This window comes from Chiloscyllium plagiosum, chromosome 7 (genome assembly GCF_004010195.1).
Source record: "Chiloscyllium plagiosum isolate BGI_BamShark_2017 chromosome 7, ASM401019v2, whole genome shotgun sequence".
Taxonomy (NCBI): domain Eukaryota; kingdom Metazoa; phylum Chordata; class Chondrichthyes; order Orectolobiformes; family Hemiscylliidae; genus Chiloscyllium; species Chiloscyllium plagiosum.
The window spans coordinates 33,671,487-33,693,702 of NC_057716.1; the positions used below are offsets into that span (position 1 = coordinate 33,671,487).

The 22,216-nt window shown below is 47.2% G+C and overlaps 1 protein-coding gene across 6 annotated transcripts in view; it reads right to left on the reverse strand.

Annotated features, from left to right (window-relative positions):
- The window catches only part of si:ch211-45c16.2 (mitogen-activated protein kinase kinase kinase 13), a 133,843-nt gene that overhangs the window by 87,411 nt on the left and 24,216 nt on the right, over positions 1-22,216 (reverse strand). For 2 of the 6 annotated variants that reach the window (XM_043693386.1, XM_043693385.1), the window contains exon 2: positions 19,438-19,570. The exons of 3 other annotated variants lie outside the window; for them this stretch is intronic. The gene's annotated coding sequence lies outside the window, so the exon portion shown is untranslated. Of the gene's footprint in view, positions 1-19,437; positions 20,531-22,216 lie in introns of those variants that run through there. One more of the 6 variants, XM_043693383.1, reaches the window with a different exon arrangement.

Here is a 22,216-nt window from a genome sequence, read left to right on the forward strand (position 1 = left end):
CGCGATACATACAAGAGTGGTGCAGGAAGAAATACTGTTCCAAGAAACAATTTCCTGAAAAAACGTCGATTCTCCTGTTCCCTGGATGCTGCCTGACCTGCTGCGCTTTTCCAGCAACACATTTTCAGCTCTGATCTCCAGCATCTGCAGACCTCACTTTCTCCTCAAAGATTCTTACAACAGAGACAAGGGTGGGAGAAATTGTATGAAACTTTGAGGCTTTGTGCTTGTAAAGCCCAATCTAAGTAAAGGTCACCCTCTCAGCCACTTCAACATCTGCCTGTGCAATACTGTCTCACAATCCAGTTAAAGGCCATGCCCGTTTGGAGTGCCAGTGTCAAGTCCAACACAGAGCCAAATGCTGCAATCCAGCATGAGACCAGCATTTCACAAAGGTAGGGTGAAAATGTGTAGACTTGTGCCTGTACCTCCAAAGGCATCCCCGCCACACTTACTAAGCTCAGCAAAAACACAGCCAATTAATGACCAGGGCAGCCATTGACAGTTGCACTGATGCTGGGATTTGTGCTGTCATGACATTCCCTGGCACAATTGTCTGAAATGCCACAGAACCGCACACGTTTGCTGGCAGCTTTCACCATGCAGTCAGTACTTTCCAACTCTCTCTCTCTCTCTCTCTTTTCCCTACCTCCGTACTCACTCCTAAAGGTGCCCCATGCCCTCCCACAGCTCCACCACGAGGGGGCATCTTTTTTTCTTGTGGAAAGGATTGACAGCCTATTCAGCTGTGGCAGGTATCACCACTGCAGTCCTCACCCAATGACACAAGTATATCATGCCACCAAAAGTGAGTCCCATTCTCTTTTCTGAGCCCCCGGGTAATGTTCTGGGGACCTGGGTTCAAATCCCGCCATGATAGATCGTGGGACTTGCATTCAATAAATGTCTGGAATGAAGAGCCTGACAACGGCCTTGAATCCATTGTCGATTGTTGGAAAAACCCAACTGGTTCATCAATGTCCTCTCGGGAAGGAAACTGCCATCCTTACCTAGTCTGGCCTACACGTGACTCCAAACCTCCAGCAATGTGGTTGTCTCTTAACTGCCCTCTGGGTAATTACAGATGGGCAATAAATGCTGCCCCAGACAGCAACACTCTCATCCCTTGAATGAATAAAGAAAAAGAAAACACTGCGGGCAATGCTCCCTCTTTCAGGTCACAAAGTCCTGCCTCCAGTCAGCTTTCGCGGGCTAGTAGTTTTAATCTGGGAGCCCAATCACACGAGGTTTATTAATAGGAAAAGCTTCTACACTGTTGTAACGCCTGCAGACATCGGAGTTAAGAAAGTCACACGCTGTGTGTGCGCACAGGTTTATATTTGAACCATAACCAGTAGGGGGGTGACTAAACAGAGCGTTCTTGCGGCTGGATGTACCTGGCGTCTGAGATGGACACCATGGACCTGAATTCAGAGCTCTGTTCGCTGAATAACACAGAACCTGCTGCACAGCAAGAGGCCAGATCCAGCTCCACGCAAACTTGCATCATCCCTCTCATAGCCAGTAACCCACATCTCACCACCCCCTGCCCACATTTCCTTAATGATGAGGAAGGGTAACCCAAAGGGGTATTGAGTAGGGACCCTGTCTCAGAGCCAGGAGCACCAGATCACAGTCTCACTCCAGGTCTCTGGTGTCCAATTAAGGAAGATTCTAATGTGACTGAACACATCAAGTAACCTGTCAATCCTGCCAAAGACAGGCAGTGTTAGCAAGGTTAAATCTCACGGAATACAGGGAGAACTACTCATTTGGATACAGAACTGGCTCAAAGGTAGAAGACAGAGGGTGATGGTGGAGGGTTGTTTTTCAGACTGGAGGCCTGTGACCAGTGGAGTGCCACAAGGTTCGGTGCTGGGTCCTCTACTTTTTGTCATTTACATAAATGATTTGGATGCGAGCATAAGAGGTACAGTTAGTAAGTTTGCAGATGACACCAAAATTGGAGGTGTAGTGGACAGAGAAGAGGGTTACCTGAGATTACAACGGGATCTTGACCAGATGGGCCAATGGGCTGAGAAGTGGCAGATGGAGTTTAATTCAGATAAATGTGAGGTGCTGCATTTTGGGAAAGCAAATCTTAGCAGGACTTATACACTTATTGGTAGGGTCCTAGAGAGTGTTGCTGAACAAAGAGACCTTGAAGTGCAGGTTCACAGCTCCTTGAAAGTGGAGTCGCAGGTAGATAGGATAGTGAAGAAGGCATTTGGTACGCTTTCTTTTATTGGTCAGAGTATTGAGTACAGGAGTTGGGAGGTCATGTTGCGGCTGTACAGGACATTGGTTAGGCCACTGTTGGAATATTGCATGCAATTCTGGTCTCCTTCCTATCGGAAAGATGTTGTGAAACTTGAAAGGGTTCAGAAAAGATTTACAAGGATGTTGCCAGGGTTGGAGGATCTGAGCTACAGGGAGAGGCTGAACAGGCTGGGGCTGTTTTCCATGGAGCGCCAGAGGGTGACCTTATAAAGGTTTACAAAATAATGAGGGGCATGGATAAGGTAAATTGACAAAGTCTTTTTCCTTGGGGTTGAGGAGTCCAGGATGAGAGGGCGTAGGTTTAGGGTGAGAGGGGAAAGATATAAAAGAGACCTAAGGGGCAACGTTTTCACACAGAGGGAAGTATGTGTATGGAATGAGCTGCCAGAGGAAGTGGAGGAGGCTGGTACAATTGCAACATTTAAAAGGCATTTGGATGGGTATATGAATAGGAAGGGTTTGAAGGGATATGGGCTGATTGCTGGCAGGCGGGACTAGATTGAGTTGGGATATCTGGTCGGCATGGACGGGTTGGACCGAAGGATCTGTTTCCATGCTGTACATCTCTATGACTCTATAAAAGAATCATAAAATCCTACATTGTGGAAGCCAGCCATTTGGCCCATCAAATCCACTCAGACTCACCTCCCCACCCTATCCCTGTAGCCTTGCATTTCCCAAGGCTAATCCAGCTGGCCTGCACACTATGGGACAATTTAAGTGGCCAGTTCACCTAACCTGCACACCTTTGGATTGTGGGAAGAAACCAGAGCACCCAGAGGGGACCTACGCAGACACGGAGAGAATGTGCAAGCTCCATATAGACTGTCACCCGAGACTGGAATCGAACCAGGTCTCTGGTGCTGTGAGGCAGCGGTGCTAACCACTGAGCCACCGTGCTGGCAATGGGAGTGAGATTCCTGGTTAGTTGTATGATGGGGACTGAATGGAGCCTCTGTCATCAGAATTCATAGCTCTGGGTGACAACTTGCAGGGTAATGTGGCTGTAACCATGGTAACTCAGACCTGCAGAGTGGGGGGAAGGGGGCGGAGTGAGCCCAACTGCAAATAAGGGAACAGGAATGAGTACCAGAGAACTACTGCATTTTGACAGTATACAATCCCAGTATACTGTGCTTGTACTGAAAATATCCCAGGCCTGGGGATCATGGCTGAGATTCTGAACTCCTTACAATTGAATGGCTGTCACTCACTGGATGCTCTCTCACCTGAGTTAGGACATTGTAGACATTGGAGCAGCATTTGGCCATTCAGCCCTTTTGCCTGGTCTACCTTTCATCTAGATTGCAACTGATCTTCCATCTCAGCACCATTTCCCCACACCATCTTTATATCCCTGTTATCTTTAACCTTCAGAAAGCCATCGATCTCTCTCTCTCTCTCTCTCAACTGAACCTTCACATCCTCTGGGACAGAGAATTCCATGCCCTTAAAATGCAGAAATCCCTCCTCACCTCAGTCATAAATGGCCCACTTCTTATTCTGAGACTGTGTCCCCTCGTTCCATACCGTCCCCAACTCACTCCACCCACCCCACCAGAGAGGGAACATCTTTCCTGCATCTACTCTGTTGACTCACCTCAGCATGTTATATATTTTAGATATTATATTATATATCATATGTTTCAATGATAATTCACTTGAGAATTCCTATAATCTTGTTTAAACAATGCCCTACTTACAAGGGCACAGACAGCATTTAGTTTTAATGCATCATCTGAAAGTCAGTGATTCTGTCAGCACAGCCCTTCCTCAGTACTGCTCCTGGGAGTGTCACAGCTTAGATTGTCTGCTCAGGACTCTGGACTGGAACTTGAACTCACAGCTTTCTGCTCACAGGCAAGGGCGTATTCAGTGAACCAAGGTTACACCTTGTTTGAATTACATGTCAAATAAAGGAACGAGAATGGAAAAGTGGATATTATATCTGGATCTTTAAGTTTAATGGCCATCTCACGAACAGTTTCCACCTCTTCTTGTTGTGAAACATGTATTACCATAAGAGTAGAACCAACAATACGTAGAAAACCTGCCATGGAGGTTAAGTCTCTCGTTCAGAAAGTAAGATGATAGGACAGCACTTATGAGAAGGCTAAATTGAAAGACAATGTGAAAAAGGGGGTAGAATTCTAAACAGGGTGGAGGAGCAAAGGGACTGAGTTATGTACGTACACAGAACATTGAAGGGTGTCAGGACAAGTGTAGAGAGCAGTTAATAACGCATACAGTGTTCTCAGCTTTAGTAAATGACTACAACAGGGAGATGTTTTAACATGTACAAGACATTTGTTGGACCTCAGGAGACGCGTATTGTTGTAGGCAGCACATGATGGGAAAGAATACTTCCAGAATTAACAAACTTGAGTAACGAGGATAGATTGGAGAAGTCAGGACGGATCTCCTTGGACAAAAGAAGGCCGAAAGATATGACAGAGGCTTTCAAAATTATAACGTGGCTAGATAGAGTAGATAGAGAGAATCTTGATCAGTACTTTCACAGACGATACACGGTGGCTCAGTGGTTAGCACTGCTGCCTCACAGCAACAGGGTCCCAGGTTTGATTCCGGCCTCGGACGACTGTCTGTGTGGAGTTTGCACATTCTCCCAGTGTCTGCGTGGGTTTCCTCTGGGTGCTCCGGTTTCCTCCCACAGTCCAAAGACGTGCAGGTCAGGTGAATTGGCCAGGCTAAATTACCCGTAGTGTTAGGTGCATTAGTCAGAGGGAAATGTAGGGGAATGGGTCTGGGTGGGTTGCTCTTCGGAGGGCCGGTGTGGGCTTGTTGGGCTGAATGGCCTGTTTCCACACTGTAGGGAATCTAATCTAATCTAATCAATTGGCCGGTAATAAATAGTGAGGAGGATCGTCTTAGATGACAGGAGGATATAGATGGGCTGGTCAAATGAGCTGATCAGTGGCAAGTAGAATTCAATCTGGATAAAAATGAGGTGGTGTACTTGGGTAGGATTAACAAGTCATAGGAATATATGATGCACAGTTGGATCCTGAGAAGCACTGAGAATTAGAGGGACATGTCAGGTATCAGGACAGGTGGGTAACATGGTAATATTGCAAATGGGATACTCGCCTTTATTATCCAAGGTATTGTGTTTAAGAGGAGGAGGTTACGATGGAACTGTATAAAATGGTTGGTAAGCCTCAGCTGGAGTATTGAGTGCAATTCTGGAATCCATGTTAAAATAGTAATGTGATAACACCAGAGACAGTGCACAGGAGATTTACCAGGATGTTGCCTCAGCTGGAGAGTTTCAGTTACGAGGAGAGATTGTACAAACTTAGGGTTATTTTCCTTCGAGCAGAGGAGATTTAGAGGGAACATGATTGAGATGTATAAAGTTATGAGGGCCATAGGTAGAGTACACAGGAACGAAACTTTTCCCTATGTTGGAGGATTAAGTGGCCAGGGGCATAGATTTAAGGAAAGGGGCAGAAGGTTTAGAGGAGATATGAGGAAAGATATTTTCACCTAGAGGGTGGTGGGTATCTGGAACGCACCGCCTGTATCAGGGTAAAAGCTCTCAGAACATTTAAGAAGTATTTGCATGTGCATTTGAGGTGCTCAGGCATACCAGGCGAAGTGCAAAGTGCTGGAAGATGGGATTAGAAAAGTTAGGTGGGTGTTTTTGACTGGTGTGGACACCATGGGTCGAAAGACTCAATGTGCTTTATGACTTGATCCTATAAAAGAGATAAGAGCAAGTGAGCACAGAATGAAATGATGTGCAAATGAAGCAAGGGTGAGTAGTTAGGGATGTGGAGCGCACTGCCTGGAAAAGTGGTGGAGGCAGGTTCCATTGAGGAATTCAAAAGGGCACTGAATGGTTATTTGGGTGGAAATAGTGTGCAGGGAGAGGGGGAAACTGGCACTTTGTAATAAAACTGGTGCAGGAACAATGGGTTGAATGGACTCCTTCGGCGCTGTGATAATTCTGGAATTCGCTCATTGTGAGAAAACAGACCCAGGCTCTGGTCCTCTTTCATCAAAGCATCAGGATTCAGATCCTGGGAGGCAAGAAAGTTTTGCAGGGAAGAGGAGAGAGAGAGAGAGAGAGAGAGAGAGAGGTGGATGAGGGGAGAGAGGCTGGTGGTGCAGGGTGGGGGTCTGAAATTACAGGCTCCTGGACATTGGGAAATCAGTGTAAAGTCAGACCTTCTGTGAATCCATTAGTGCAGTCTCGGGGACAGCCTGTCAGGGATAATGGAGAATCACATTGCAATTGATTAGATTAGATTAGATTCCCTACAACGTGGAAACAGGCCCTTCGGCCCAACCAGTCCACACCGACCCTCCGAAGTGTAACTTACCTAGACCCATTTCCCTCCGACAAATGCACCTAACACAATGGCATGGCCAATGCACCTAACCTGCACATCGTTGGACTGTGGGAGGAAACTGGAGCACCCGGAGGACACCCACACAGACACGGGGAGAATGTGCAAATTCCACACAGACTGTTGGCTGACTGTAACTTAAGGAGAGAGTGAGGTCTGCAGATGCTGGAGATCAGAGCTGGAAATGTGTTGCTGGAAAGGCGCAGCAGGTCAAGCAGCATCCAGGGAACAGGAGAATCAACGTTTCGGGCATAAGCCCTTCTTCAGCCCTTCTTCATGACTGTAACTTAAAGGGAGGAGAGGAGAGGAAACAGAGACATTGTGCCACCCTGCCTGAGATGTACAGGGGAGGGCCAGGCCCACAGCCCTGCGGCAAACCACCGCAGACGACGGCAGCCTGCATTTGTGCAGCGCGTTCAATGCAGTGAAACACCCCTAGCAGCTTGTGGATTTGACACCGAGCGTCGAGGCAAAACTGGGGCGGGAGGGGACGGTGACACAGTGTCACTTGGGGGACACACGATCTGGATGCGATCGCCACCCAAAAATCCCAGCCGTGCCAGATTTCCATGAAATCCTCCATGTGCCGGCAACGTCGGGGCATCCCACTAAAAGAGGAGGATGTGAACGTCTGAAAGAGAGCACAGAAGAGGTTGGCCAGGGCGGTCCCAGAGGTGAGACACTTCAGTGGTGAGGATAGATGAAAGAAGTTGAGGCTGTCCTACTCAGAGAGAAGGCTGACAGGAGATCTGATTGAGGTTTTCAACATCATGAGAGGGCCGGATAGAGTGGGTCAGGAGAAATTGTTCCCAAGTCAAAGAAGGCACAGATATAAGGGGATTTGTGAACGAAGGAAGGGCGAATTGAGGAAAATCTGATTCACACTGTGAGTAGTTAGGGATCTGGAATGCACTGCCTGGAAATGTGGTGGTGGCAGGTTCCGCTGAAGCATCCAGAGGGCGCTGGATGGGGATTTGGATAGAAATAGTGTGCAGGGATATCGGAGATTGTCACTGAGTTACAGTGCTTGTTTGTAGAGCTGATACAAACACGGTGGGCTGAGTGGCCTCCTTCTGCAATGTAACATTCTGAGATTCAGAAATTCCTCAAGATCCTGGTTCTGAGCTTCTCCCTTTTCGGGCAAGCTTTTAACAAGGGCTAATGGGGGCAACACAGCCACAAAAGACTGAAGCAAGTGGAATGCGATCTAGGAAGATATGACAGGGCTAGGATGAGGAGGATAGAAATGGGACATCTTGGGATGACTGACGGCTACGAGACATAGACATACAGCACACACGCACACATACAGCACACACGTGAGCGCACACACGCGCACACACACACACATAGCACCACACACATAGCACACACGCGCATGCGCACACACACACAGCACAGAAGCATGCACACAAACACACACAGTACACACGTGAGCGCACACACAGCACACACGCGCACATACACACAGTACACACGCGAGCACACACACGCGCGCGCGCACACACACACACACAGCACACACGCGTGCATACAAACACACACAGCACACATGCGAGCACACACAAACACACCGCACACACGCGAGCGCACACACGCCTGGACTTACAATCTTGCGAGATCCATTTGGGACACTTTCCCAGATATGACCATAAGACATAGGAGCAGAAAAAGGCCCTTCAGCCCATCAAGACTGCTCTTCATTCAATATGATCATGTCTGTATCGATAATTCTCTACATCACTTTCTTGCCTTTGCCCCATAATCTTTGATTCTCTTCCTGATTAAAAATCTGTCTCTATCTCAGCCTTGAATATGCTTAATAACCCAGACTTGACAGCCCTCAATGGTGAAGAATTCCATAGTTTCACCACTTTCTGAGAGAAATAATTCCATCTCACTGTTGTCTTAAATGTGTGACTCCTTATTCTGAGATGATGCTGTTTGGTCCGAGGCTCTCCCACAAGGGAAAACAGTAAAACAAATTTGTTGAAAACTCTGAAACTACGTGGCAGATGGTGACATTTGAAATCAATACAAAATGTTCGATCAATTGTGGTAAAAACCCATCTGGGTCACCAGTGCCATTTAGGGATGGAAATTTTCCATCCTTACCTGGTTTAGCCTACACATAACTCCAGACACACAATAATGGGGTTCATGATTTGGAGATGCCGGTGTTGGACTGGGGTGGACAAAGTTAAAAATCACACAACACCAGGTTATAGTCCAACAGGTTTATTTGGAAGCACCTGATGAAGGAGCAGCGTTCCGAAAGCTAGTACTTTCAAATAAAGCTGTTGGACTATAACCTGGTGTTGTGTGATTTTTAACTATGAGATTGACTCTTAAGTTTAGACTAGATTCCCTACAGTGTGGAAACAGGCCCTTCGGCCCAACAAGTTCACAATGACCCTCCGAAGAGTAACCCCCCACACCCATTCCCTGACCCTATGAAGGGCTTTTGCCCGAAATGTCGATTTTCCTGCTCCTCGGATGCTGCCTGACCTGCTGTGCTTTTCCAGCACCACTCTAATCTAGACCTCTATATTTCCCTCTGACTAATGCACCTAACACTACGGGCAGTTTAGCGTGGCCAATTCACCTGACCTGCACATCTTTGGACTGTGGGAGGAAACCGGAGCACCTGTAGGAAACCCACGCAGACATAGGGAGAACGTGCAAACCTCCGCACAGACAGTCGTCCGAGGCTAGAATCGAACCAGAGTCCCTGGTGTTGTGATGCAGCAGTGCTAACCACTGAGCCACCGTGCTGCCCCAAGTTTTAGCAAAACCTCCCCACTTTTATACTCCATTTGCCCTCCCTATTACTCACTGAACTTAGATGCATGATTCTTGTTATTCATGCACAAGGACTGCCAAATCCCTTTGTTCTGCAGATTTCTGCAGTCGTTCCCTATTTAAATAATATTCACCTCCTCTATTCTTTCTGCCAAAGTACTTAACATCACATTTCCCCATATTACATTCCATCTGCCAAGATCTTCCCAACTCACTTAACCTGACTATATTCCTCAGCAAACTCTTTGCATCACCTTCACCTATTTTTGGGTCAGCCATAAACCTGGCTATAGAACATGCACTTTCCTTGTCCAAGTCATTAATTTGTGCTGTAAATAATTGTGGCCCAGCACTGATCCCTGTGGCACTTCACTAGTTCCAGGTTTCCATTCCCCTTTATCCAATTCTGTCAATTCTAACAATCCTCTATTCCTATTCATATACTATTTCCGGTAGCACGGACTCTTATTGATGTGTGGGTTTTGATTAGGGTCTCTTAGCAACTGTGAGCTCATCGAGAATATATTGGGTGGCTGCAATTGTTGCAGCATCAGGTCAAAGTGCTCAATGAAGGGAGAAGCGGTAGCCTGGAGAGAGGCACTACCAGATGTAGATCCTGAATTGATGTCTCAACATTAGCTGGAGCTGGTTGATTCGTCTGTCCCAGTTTGACTTTCGAAAACTTGGTCACTTTATGTCTGAAGGAATTCATTTTCTGTATTTGGCCAGCACCCCTATAAGGATGGTGCCCCATGATGTCACCCTTTGCTCCATTGTTTCCATTAAATCCCAGTGTACTTTCTCATGTCACAATTTCCAAAGTGTGGAATGCTGGAAACATTCCAGTCAGGGGTCAAAGGGTTAACGAGAAGGCTCGGTCACAAAAGTCAGCTCTCTTGACTTTAGAAGATCAAAAGTAATCTGGTTGAGGTGTTTAAGATGTTCACATTCATTTGATTGAGTAAACAGAAAGGAACTATTTAGTTTTGGTGCTGGAGACCAGAATACCTGGAGATAAAACATAAAATTACAGCCAGAGGGCTGTGGTAGTGTCCCCACCTCTGGAGCAGGAAACCAAGGTTTCAGTCCCATCTACTCCAGAGGTGGGTAATACCACCAATGAACAGGGTGATTGGAAAAATATCTACAATTACAGCAATCACTTGCAAGGTCAGGAAGCACTTTCTCACAGAGAGGCAGAAACCCAGTACGTTCTCCCCAATAAATTGCGGTGGTCAAGTACAAATGTCAAAGCTGTGATTGATGCATTCTTGCTATGTATTATATGAAAGCAAAGCAGACATTACCACCTCATGGAGCAGTGAGAGGCGATGATTGGCTTCTTTCTGCCCCTCTAAATGAAATGTGTGCTTCTGTCGTGACCCAGAAGAGATGAGAGATCCTCTCTTGAGGAAGCGAGAATACACATCCAGGCTGTTTAGCGACTATTCATCTCCTGACTATGGACCTGGCGAGATGGAGACGTTGCCTAGCTGCTGATTGTCAGAGACTAACTGCTGTGATCAGCTCCAACTACTCAACCTCCAAAAGGATAAACCAACCTTGGAATGAGGGAGGGGAATGAAAATTCACCAGAATGAGTTGGGATCTTCAAAGGTTACGTTTTGAGAAGAAGGGTGAGATGGTTGAGCTGTTTATGATAGTCACACAATTCCACATGGGAACACACAGAGAAACTACTGCCCGCAGCGAGAGGGTGCGCTTGACAATTTGTGTCAGCTTGTTTTTGGGGGACCCTCGCCCACACTGAGGGAAGTGAAAGAACACCAGGGTTTGGAGTGTGTGAACCCAACATTGCACAGAATGACGTGGTGTGACTAGCACATAATGGACTCTGAAGAGGATATGTCAAGCTGGTTATCTCTACACTATGCCTTCGGATTATAACAACCATGTGCGGCCATGAGCTGCCCTCAGTGTGAATAGCATCATGGACGAGGACCCCTGTTTCTGACATTCACTCACTCAGTGTATGTATATTTGATACAGTCTCATTCAGCTGGTATATTTTGGTAAGGCATAGAGGAGAAAACAAAGGGGACAGTTCCAAAATCAGTGTAGGAGCAGGGGGACCAGGGGGGTGTCCAGAAGCCATACAGCAACATACTGAATGCTCCACTTTACAAGTAAAGGTTAAAGTACAGAGATGAAGGAGTTCTGATAAATCTGTCCACAGCACAGATTCAGGCTCAATTGAAGCATTGTTTTTGATTCTGGAACCACACTTTTGGAACTTTAGAGATTGGATATGCCCAGGGTGTGAAGCAATATGGACATGGGTCTGGTTGAGGTATAGATTAACCATGCTGAGGAAGATGTGGACCAGCTTTGAGAGACTTAATGGCCTTCTTGGTCTTTCCAGATTCCTTAGCCCTCCCCTTCACCTGTTGATTGTAGAGTTCAACAAGCACAAGGAACCCTTTGCTGGCTAAACACTAACATTAAGCTGCTGTACGGAATGGTCAGCTTCTGGATGACTACTGTGTGGTGTCCCATCACTGTACAGCTCCCATGTCTCACTGTAGAACTGTCGTGTAGCCAGTGTCTCACTGTATGTCATTGCAAATCTCTGTAAAGACTTGCTGTCTAAGGATATTTGGTGAATTTCTGCAATACATCTTATAGATACACAATAGAGAGTCAGTGGTGGAGGGAGTGGATGCGGTGCCAATCAAGTGGGCTGCATTGACCTAGATAGCGTGAAGCTTCTTGAGTGTTGTTGGAGCTGCACCCATTCAGGCAAGTAGGGAGCGTTCCATCACACTCCTGAAATGTGGCTTGTAGATGATGGACAGGCTTTGGGGAGTTGGGAGGCGGGTTACTCGGCCCAATATTCCTAGCCTTGACCTGCTTTTGTAGTCACTGTGTTTGTGTGGTGAGTCGAGTTCAGTTTCTGGTCAATGGTAATGGTCAGGATGTTGATAGTGGGGGATTCAGTGATGGTAACACCATTGAATGTCACTGGATGGTGTTTAGATTCTCTCGTGTTGGAGATGGTCATTGGCTGGCAACTGTATGGCACAAATATTACCTGCCACTTGCCAGCCCACATCTGAATATTGCCCAGGTCTTGTTGCTTTTGAACATTGTCTGCTTCAGTACCTGAGGTATCATGAATGGTACTGTACATTGTGCAAACATCAGCGAACATTTCCATGTCTGACCTTATGATGAGGGCAGGCCAATGATGAAGCAGCTGAAGGATGGGATAGGCCTATCCCTAATTGTAATGTCATGTAGGAAACATTGGAGTCAGCTTGTAGCCAGTAAGGAATATGATAATGACTAGATAATCTATTTGTGTGATGTCAATTGAGGAAAATAAGCATTAGCTGGGAGTTAATTGCACAGTTTCACTTCCCTTTGGAACCGTTACACGCTCTCTCCCTCCCTCTCTCATTTTGAGAGCGGCACAGCAGATTTTTGGCTCCAGAGTCTGAACTGGGAATTGAACTGACTGGCTCGGGAGCTGCACACTCAAGCATGCTTTACTGTCAAGATTAGAGTGGTGCTGGGAAAGCACAGCAGGTCAGGCAGTGTCCGAGGAGCAGGAAAATCGAGGTTTCAGGCAAAAGCCCTTCATCAGCAATGAGCTGATGAAGGGCTTTTGCCTGAAATGCCGATTTTCCTGCTCCTCGGATGCTGCCTGACCTGCTGTGCTTTCCCAGCACCACTCTAATCCTGACTCTAATCTCCAGCATCTGCAGTACCTGCCCCTGCCATGCTTTACTGTCACACTCCTTGAAAGAATTCTCTCCGATGGCTTATCTTCATCGGGTGCTACCCAGGTTGACAAACGCCCAGCGAAATCCTTTTGGGATGCTTTGGAAATGGTGTGGAGGGTCGGGGGTGTGGGAGAACAGTAAGAAGTGGAGCTGCAATCCAGGATGCCGGACGATAAAGAGTAAGTACGGCACTACCTCACAAAGCCCATGATGGTGGCTCACCGTCACAGTTCCGCTGGGACCTTTGATCCTCTCCCATCTTCCCTCAGTGATGTTATTCGCAAGGTTGATCACAGCCGGCTTAATCTCACGCCGACCTCCCTCTCTCTAAACCCCAAACACTTCCTCTTCTCTGAGGCTGCCTGATGAACATCCAGTCCCAGGTAACCTGAAAAGTCTTCAAATTACAGAAAGACCAAAGCCATCGTCTCTGATTTCTGTCACTAAAACTGTCCCCTTGTTATCAGCTCCAACTCCCTTTAAAGCCATTTCCTGAGGCTGGGTAAGATTATTTGGAATGAGATTCTGAACCCCACATGATTAGATTCCCTCCAGTGTGAAAACAGGCCCTTCAGCCCATCAAGTCCACACCAACCCGCTGAAGAGTAACCCACCCAGACCTATTTCCCTCTAACTAATGCACCAACACTAGGGGCAATTTAACATGGCCAATTCACCTGGCCTGCAATCTTTTGGACTAGATTAGATTAGATTACTTACAGTGTGGAAACAGGCCCTTCGGCCCAACAAGTCCACACCGACCCGCCGAAGTGCAACCCACCCAGACCCATTCCCCTACATTTACCCCTTCGCCTAACACTATGGGCAATTTAGGATGGCCAATTCACCTAACGTGCACATTTTTGGACTGTGGGAGGAAACCGGAGCACCCAGAGGAAACCCATGCAGACACTGGGAGAATGTGCAAACTCCACACAGACAGTTGCCCGAGGCAGGAATCAAAACCGGGTCCCGTGTGCTGTGAGGCAGCAGTGCTAATCACTGAGCCACCGTGCCACCCCTAAGGCTGCCATTAGGGACAAGTCTGTTTCGGCCCGGTTTTGAACTGGGGACCTTTCGCGTGTAAGGCAAATGAGATAACCACTGCACTACAGAAGCAAACACATGTGTACCCTCCTCCAAAAATATCTGTGTCCAACTCCTGACCTCAGCTGATCTGCCATTGCAATTGTCATCCATGCTTTTGCTACTTCACGATAATTCTGAAGTTTTGCTAGCTGCCTCTCATCTAGCACTCTGCATTAACTCAATTCAAATGGTTGCCCATATCACAACTTGCGCCAGCTCTCATTCATCCATTACTCGCGTGCTTTCTGACTTAAAGCGGTTCCCAGTCTTCCCAATTCCACCTCCGTGTGCCTGTTACCTCCTTCTGTCCTACAATCTTCTAGGATGCCTTTCCCCCTCAATTTTGACTGTCAGTGTATCTCCCATTATAACCACTCCCTCACTGGTCGACCTGCCATCATCTGCTGACGGTCTGGGTTCTGGGGTGTCAATATTGCTGAAGAAAGACACATTTGGTCAAAGCTTTTAATCTTGAACTTAACAGGACAATTTGCAAAGATGCAAATTCATGGAGAAAACTAACACGTGTACTGCATTTGAGACCACTTGCCAACCAATAGGCATTCTCGTCTCACTCAATTTCAATGTTACTTGTCCCATTTCTTGGAATTCTTGCAAAATATCCTAAACGGATGCAAGTGGCTCCCCATGAAATTGTATTTCTTCAAATAGAGTCATAGTCATACAGCTGTACAGCATGGAAACAGACCATTTGGTCCAACCCGTCCATGCCGACCAGATATCCCAACCTAATCTAGTCCCACCTGCCAACACCCAGCCCATATTCCTCCAAACCCTTCCTATTCATATACCCGTCCAGATGCCTTTTAAATGTTGCAATTGTACCAGCCTCCACCACTTCCTCTGGCAGCTCATTCCATTCACATACCACTCTCTGCGTGAAAAAGTTGCCCCTTACATTCCTTTTAAATCTTTCCCTTCTCACCCTAAACCTGTGCCCTCTAGTTTTGGACTCCCCCACCTGGGTAAAAGACCTTGTCTATTTACCCTATTTACACCCTTCACGATTTTATAAACCTCTATAAGGTCACCCCTCAGCCACCCTGACGCTCCAGGGAAAACAGCCCCAGACTATTCAGCCTCTCTCTATAACTCAAATCCTCCAACCCTGGCAACATCCTTGTAAATCTTTTCCGAACCTTTTCAAGTTTCACAATATCCTCCCTATAGCAGGGAGACCAGAATTGCACGCAGTATTCCAATAGTGGCCTAACCAATATCTTGTACAGCTGTAACATGATCTCTCAACTCCTGGACTCAATGCACTGACCAATAAAGGCAAGCATACCAAATCAATCTAAACATCATGGCATAGACAGAGGCCACAGGGGGCTAACACCTTCAACATATTGTCTAGCTATCAACATTGTTAACAGCTAACCCAAGAATGCAACTTTTTAAAAAAAGGTTTTGTGATTTACACATGAAAGAAGTGAAACTATCATGGTATTCTAACAGATGAAAGGCTTAACAGACAATCAATCTTTCACTGTATAATTTCAGTTACATCACACTAAATTTTTGCTATAAATTCTGTGTGTTAGGATTGAGCCCTCCACTACCACCTGATGAAGGAGCGTCGCTCCGAAAGCTAGTGTGCTTCCAATTAAACCTGTTGGACTATAACCTGGTGTTGTGTGATTTTTAACCAAGCATACCAAACGCCTTCTTCATTATCCTATCTACCTGCGACTCCACTTTCAAGGAGCTATGAAACTGCACTCCAAGGTCTCTTTGTTCAGCAACACTCCCCAGGACCTTCCAAATAAGTGTACAAGTCTTGTGTTGATTTGGCTTTCCAAATTGTTGCACCTCACATTTATCTAAATTAAACTCCATCTGCCACTCCTTGGCCCTTTGGCACATCTGATCAAGATCCAGTTGTAATCTGAGGTAACCTTCTTCGCTGTCCACTACACCTCCAATTTTGGTGTCAATTGCCATAACAAGCAGTTGTGCACCCAGATAGAATGCTTTCTGGGGATGCATCTGTAAAAGTTGGTGAGGGTCCTTATGGACATGCCGAATTTCCTAAGCCACCTGGGGAAGAAGAGGACCTGAGCTGATGTCACATAATAAAAGGTTTGCATTTAGATAGCAACTTCCACCACCATCAGATATCTCCAGTGACATTTGTGCCAATTAATTAGTTTTACGGTGTAGTGACTGTGGGGTACTGCAAAGACTGGAGAGAAAGGAATATGTAATGTTAGACAGGCAGCACATTCTGATCCTCAGTCAATGTCTAATGCAGGCTTTCCCACCCCGGGGGCAGCACACCAACCTAGAGAGTCTGGGCTGATATGGTGAGGTGAAATAATTATCACTGAGCTGCACTCTCCCACCCTGATTCTCACACTCCCCTGCACACAAAATACAGTTCTCTCCCCAAAACCAATTCTCGCATTCCCTCTTTCACTCTCCAACTCTCTGTCAGAGGGTCAGTAGGGAGGTAGTGCTGCACTGTTGGATTGTCAATACTGAGGGAGTGCTTCAATAATGAAGGTTAGTACTGAAAAAGCACAGCATTGTCAGAAGGTAAGTCCTGAGGGAGTGCTGCACTGTCAAAGGGTTGGTATTGAGGGAGTACTGCACTGTTGGAGGGTCAGTACTGAGAAAGCACAGCATTGTCAGAAGGTCAGTCCTGAGGGAGTGTTGCACTGTCGAATACTCAGTACTGGGATATTGTTGCATTGTCATAGGGTAGGTACCGAGGAGGTTGGAGGGTCATTTACTGAGAAAATGCCACACAGTAGGACAGTCAGCATTGAGGGAGTGCTGCACTATCGGAGAGTCAATTCTAAGGAAGCACTGCTGTTCAGAGGGGCTGTACTGAGGGAGTGCTGCACTGTTGGAGGTTCAGTACTGACAGAGCACTACATTGTCAGAACGTCAGGACAGAGGGAGTGCTGCACTGTCGCAGGGTCAGGACAGAGGGAGTGCTGCACAGTCGCAGGGTCAGGACAGAGGGAGTGCTGCACAGTCGCAGGGTCAGGACAGAGGGAGTGCAGCACAGTCGCAGGGTCAGGACAGAGGGAGTGCAGCACTGTCGCAGGGTCAGGACAGAGGGAGTGCCGCACTGTCGCAGGGTCAGGACTGAGGGAGTGCCGCACTGTCGCAGGGTCAGGACTGAGGGAGTGCAGCACTGTCGCAGGGTCAGGACTGAGGGAGTGCAGCACTGTCACAGGGTCAGGACTGAGGGAGTGCAGCACTGTCACAGGGTCAGGACTGAGGGAGTGCAGCACTGTCACAGGGTCAGGACTGAGGGAGTGCAGCACTATCACAGGGCCAGGACTGAGGGAGTGTTGGGAGAAAGTGAGGACTGCAGATGCTGGAGATCAGAGCTGAAAAATGTGTTGCTGGAAAAGCGCAGCAGGTCAGGCAACATCAAAGGAGCAGGAGAATCGACGTTTCAGGCATAAGCATTCCTGATGAAGGGCTTATGCCCGAAGCGTCGATTCTCCTGCTCCTTTGATGCTGCCTGACCTGCTGCGCTTTTCCAGCAACATATTTTTCAGCTCTGAGGGAGTGTTGCACTATCACAGGGTCAGGTCTGAGGGAGTGTTGCACTCAGAACTAAGTAAGTGCTGTATAGTGGAACAGTTATATACTGAAGAAGTGCTGCTCGTAATTCAGAACACCATCTTAATGCCCTAGGGACGCTGATTTGAATTAAACTGTGGCAGATGGTTACATTTTAATTCAATGAAAATTTGAATTAGATCCGGTCGAATGATGACCATGTGGCTACAGTCTTAAAAGTTCACCGCATTGGTGGAATCCTGTCTCCATGTGCCCCTGCTTGGACGGAACTTCACATTGGCCCCAAAGTCCTGTACCTCCTGCGGGAGCCTGTGTCTCAAAACCTGAGCCACCTCCGGAATTTTACTTTTGTCCCCTTCAGGGACGTAAAGCGGCAGGCCCTATATAAGCCGGTGCTGTACACCATCCACCTTGTCTCCTTTATCCACTGACCAGACACGCCTTGGCATGCCCTTTTGCCACTGGGCAGTGGGGACCCCCAATGGAGGGCTCTCTACATGGGAGTCCTCCCCCTTTCTCTCGGGGATGTGGGGTGGAAGGTGCTGCATGCAGCGGTCCCCTGCAACCGCAGATTGTGGTGGTTCACGGACCCCCAGTCCAACTATCTGTTCTGTGGCGCTGTGGAGTCCATGCACCATGTATATATGGGGTTGTGGGTGTCTGCACTCCTGTTTTGGTCTCCTTAAAGACCTTCATTAATGTTTTTGGTTGCATTTCAGCCCCACCCTCCTGATCTTTGGGCACTTGGTAGGTCAGATGTCCTCCTCGTGGGTCTGCTCCTGGGCCTGACCAGGATGGTCATAAACAGGTCCAAGCAGCAGGCCATGGAGGGGGTCATTCAAGCTTGTTGCCTGCCCCTCTTCTGTAGTTATGTCCGTGCCCGGATGTCCCTGGAGAAGGAGCACGCAGTATCCAGCAACACCCTCAAGGTTTTCAGGGAGAGGTAGGCACCGTGGAGAGTGGAATGTTTTATTTCCCCCTCCCATTTTGATTTAATCCCTGCTTTCTCCCCCCCCCCCCCTTCACTTTCTTGATCACGCAGCATTGCCCTTTGATGTGAAGGGCACTGCTAGTCACTGGCCACCCGGGTGTTTCTGTTCTATTCTATTCTTCCTGGTGGTGGTCGTTGTTCTTCACTATGTCCTTCACCTGCGCGCACACACACACACACACACACACACAACATGGGCGCTGAAAAAAATAATAAAAGTCCATCGCACTTACTCATACCCTTAAGGGAAGGAAATCTGCTGTCATTTCCCTGGTCGGGTCTACCTGTTGCTCCAAGGCAACTCTTTTTTTAAAAAACATTTTTTCTTTTCTTTAAAGTGCCAGCTCGCAGAGTGAACAGAACCTCTCACACTCCTGTTTATTTGTTTTTAACCCCCACACTACCACCTAATTGCTTATATTTTCCCCAGCACCCATATTGTGTGTGTGTGAGAGACACAAGGTGCACACATCTTTATTCAACCACAGCAACTCTTAACTATCCTCTGGATGATTAGGGATGGGTAATAAACACTGGCCTAATCAGCGACATCCCGTTCATAGATAATAATGAAAAAGAAAACGACACTCACTGCAGACGACCACACTGCCAGGGTTTTTTTTGGGGAACTGATGTCACCAGCTTTGTTTCCGACATGACGACAGTTGGCTTCATTGCAAAAAGGACGACATCGGCTTTAGATTAGTTTGGGAGGTCCCGCAGGCCTGGGAAATAGGGATGTTATCTTTTTGTTTCTCTTTCTCACGTGCGGACAAGCTGCAAAGCGGTCACTTAAACAGCAACATCTGGTGCTGCTATCCTCCAGCCACCTCCCTCCGCCTCACTCCCTCTCTCCTTAAAAACACTGTTTGCAGAACACAAACAACTCGTGGCCTGCCAGGTCAGTAAAGCCAGGCGACAGAGGTCTGAGGTACATGGCAGAAGAACTGAGAGGCGGGAAATATTTTTACGACTCCCTTCCTTCTCAGCACTGGCAGCTGGAGACTGTATGAACTCTAGCTCCAGCTCCCCTTTTGCTGCCTTCTCGTTCCACAACCCCCCCCCTCGGCCTCAGAGAAACAACCGAACGTTTATCTGTGGTACAATGAAACACAGGAGGCGGTCAATTAGCAGGAGTGCCTGGCCTGTTTTGGAAAGAGATGTCCATTAGTCCCGCACCCCCACTCTTTTATTTTGTGTAGCTCTGCTAATGTTTCCCTGCAAGTATGTTTCCAAATCCGCTTTGATAATTACCATCCAATCTGCTTCTACTGCCCTTTCAGGCTCAAAATAACTCACTGCGTAAAAATATTTCCCGCATCTCAGCTCTTCTATCATTTACCTCAAATCCGTGTCCCTGCTTTTACTGACCTTCCAAGCCATTTGGTTGTATTCGCTCTCTGCCAACACTGTCTTTAATCTCTCCTTCAACTTCCATACCCCTCCCATCCAAATCTGAACTGGGGTGTTCTCCACGCAGACGGGTAAACAATGTGATCACCTCACAAGGCTAAATGCTTCAATTAGGCCAAAGAAACCACAGCCCAGTCACTGAGTGCTCTCTATCAATTATTAAACAGTAACTCAACCTTTGTTTTTTTTCCGTTCCCGCCCCCACACCCCATCCAGTCACGAAAGTAATTGACTGCTGGGGGGGCGGGGGCAAGTTTCCAAGCCCACATGACCCCAATCCCGTGGTAAATCTTCATTTTTTTTAATTCACTGGTGGGACATGAGCCACACTGGCTGGCCAGCATTCAATGCCATTCCCTAGCTGCCCTTGAGAAGGTGATGGTGAGCCCCAGTCCATCTGCTTTAGGTCAACCTGTAATGACCTTAGAAAAGGGAGTCCAGAAATTTGACCTGGTGACAATGAAGGAACAGTGAAGTCAGAATGGTGAGTAGATGGAGGTGAACTTACAGGTGGTACTGCTCCCATCTATCTGCTGCCTTTGCCCTTCTCAATACAAGCTGTCGTGCTTTTGGAAAGTGCTGTCTCAGGATCTTTGGTGAAGTTCTACAGAGTTCACACTGCTGTGACCAGAGTGTTGATGATGAAGGGACTGGATATTTTTGGGTGTGTTATGGTAGGCTCAGCCAGAAGATTAGGATGCATGGGCATCCTCAGTGACTTGGCCATGTGGATTCAGAATTAGCTTGCCCATAGAAGACTGAGGTCAGTGGTGGAAGGGTGTTTTTCAGGCGGGAGGTCTGTGACGAGTGATGTTCCGCAGGGATCTGTACTGGGGCCTCTGCTGTGTGAGATATTTATTAATGACTTGGATGAAAATCTAAATGGGTGGGTTTGCAGACAATACAAAGATCAGTGGAGTTATGGATAGTGTAGAAGGTTGTCAAAGGATACAGTGGGGTATAGATCAGTTGCAGATATGAGTGGAGAAATGGCAGATGGAGTTTACTCCAGCTAAGTGTGAAGCGCTGCACTTTGGGGGATCGAGAGTTAAGGAAAAGTATAGAGTTAATGGCAGGACCCTGAACAGCACTGATGTACAGAGGGATCTTGGGGTTCAAGTTCATAGCTCCCTGAAAGTAGATAGGTGATAAAGAAGGTGGATAGCATGCTTGCCTATATTGGTTGGAATTGAGTACAAGAGTCAGGATGTTATGTTGCAGCTTTATAAGACTCTGGTTAGGCCACACCTAGAATATTGCATTCGATTCTGGTCACCACATTACACGAAGGATGTGAAGGCTTTGGAGAGGGTGGAGAAGAGGTTTGCCACGATTCTGCCTCGATTAAAGTGTGTGAGCTGTAAGGAGAGGCTAGAAAAACCCAGGTTATTTTCTCTGGAGTGGCAGAGGCTGAGGGGAGACTTGGAAGTCTATAAAATTATGAGATGCATAGATAGGATTGACAGTCAGAATCTTTTTCCCAGAGTTGAAATGTCTAGGGCTAGGAGGCATGCATTTAAGGTGAAAGGGGGAAGTTTGAAGGAGATGTGAGGGTCAAGTTATTTTACACAGAGTGAGTGGTTGGAGCCTGGAATGCACTGCCAGGGATGGTAGTGGAGGCAGATACAATCAGGGCATTTAAGAGATGTTTAGATAAGCACATGAATATGCAAGGAATGGAGATATCTGGGCCAAGGGATTAGTTTAATTTGGTGTCATGTTCAGCACAACATCATGGACCAAAGGACCTGTTCCTGTTCTTATTGCTCTGTGTTCTACTTTGCCCCTGGGATGCTTTGCCCCTGGGATGGTGTGAAGCTTCTTGAGTGTTGTTGGAGCTGCACCTATCCAGTCAAGCTGGCAGTGTTCCATTGCACTCCTGACTTGTGCCTTGTAGATGATGGACCGTCTTTGGGGAGACAGGAGGTGAGTTATTCACTGCAGTATTCCTAGCCTCA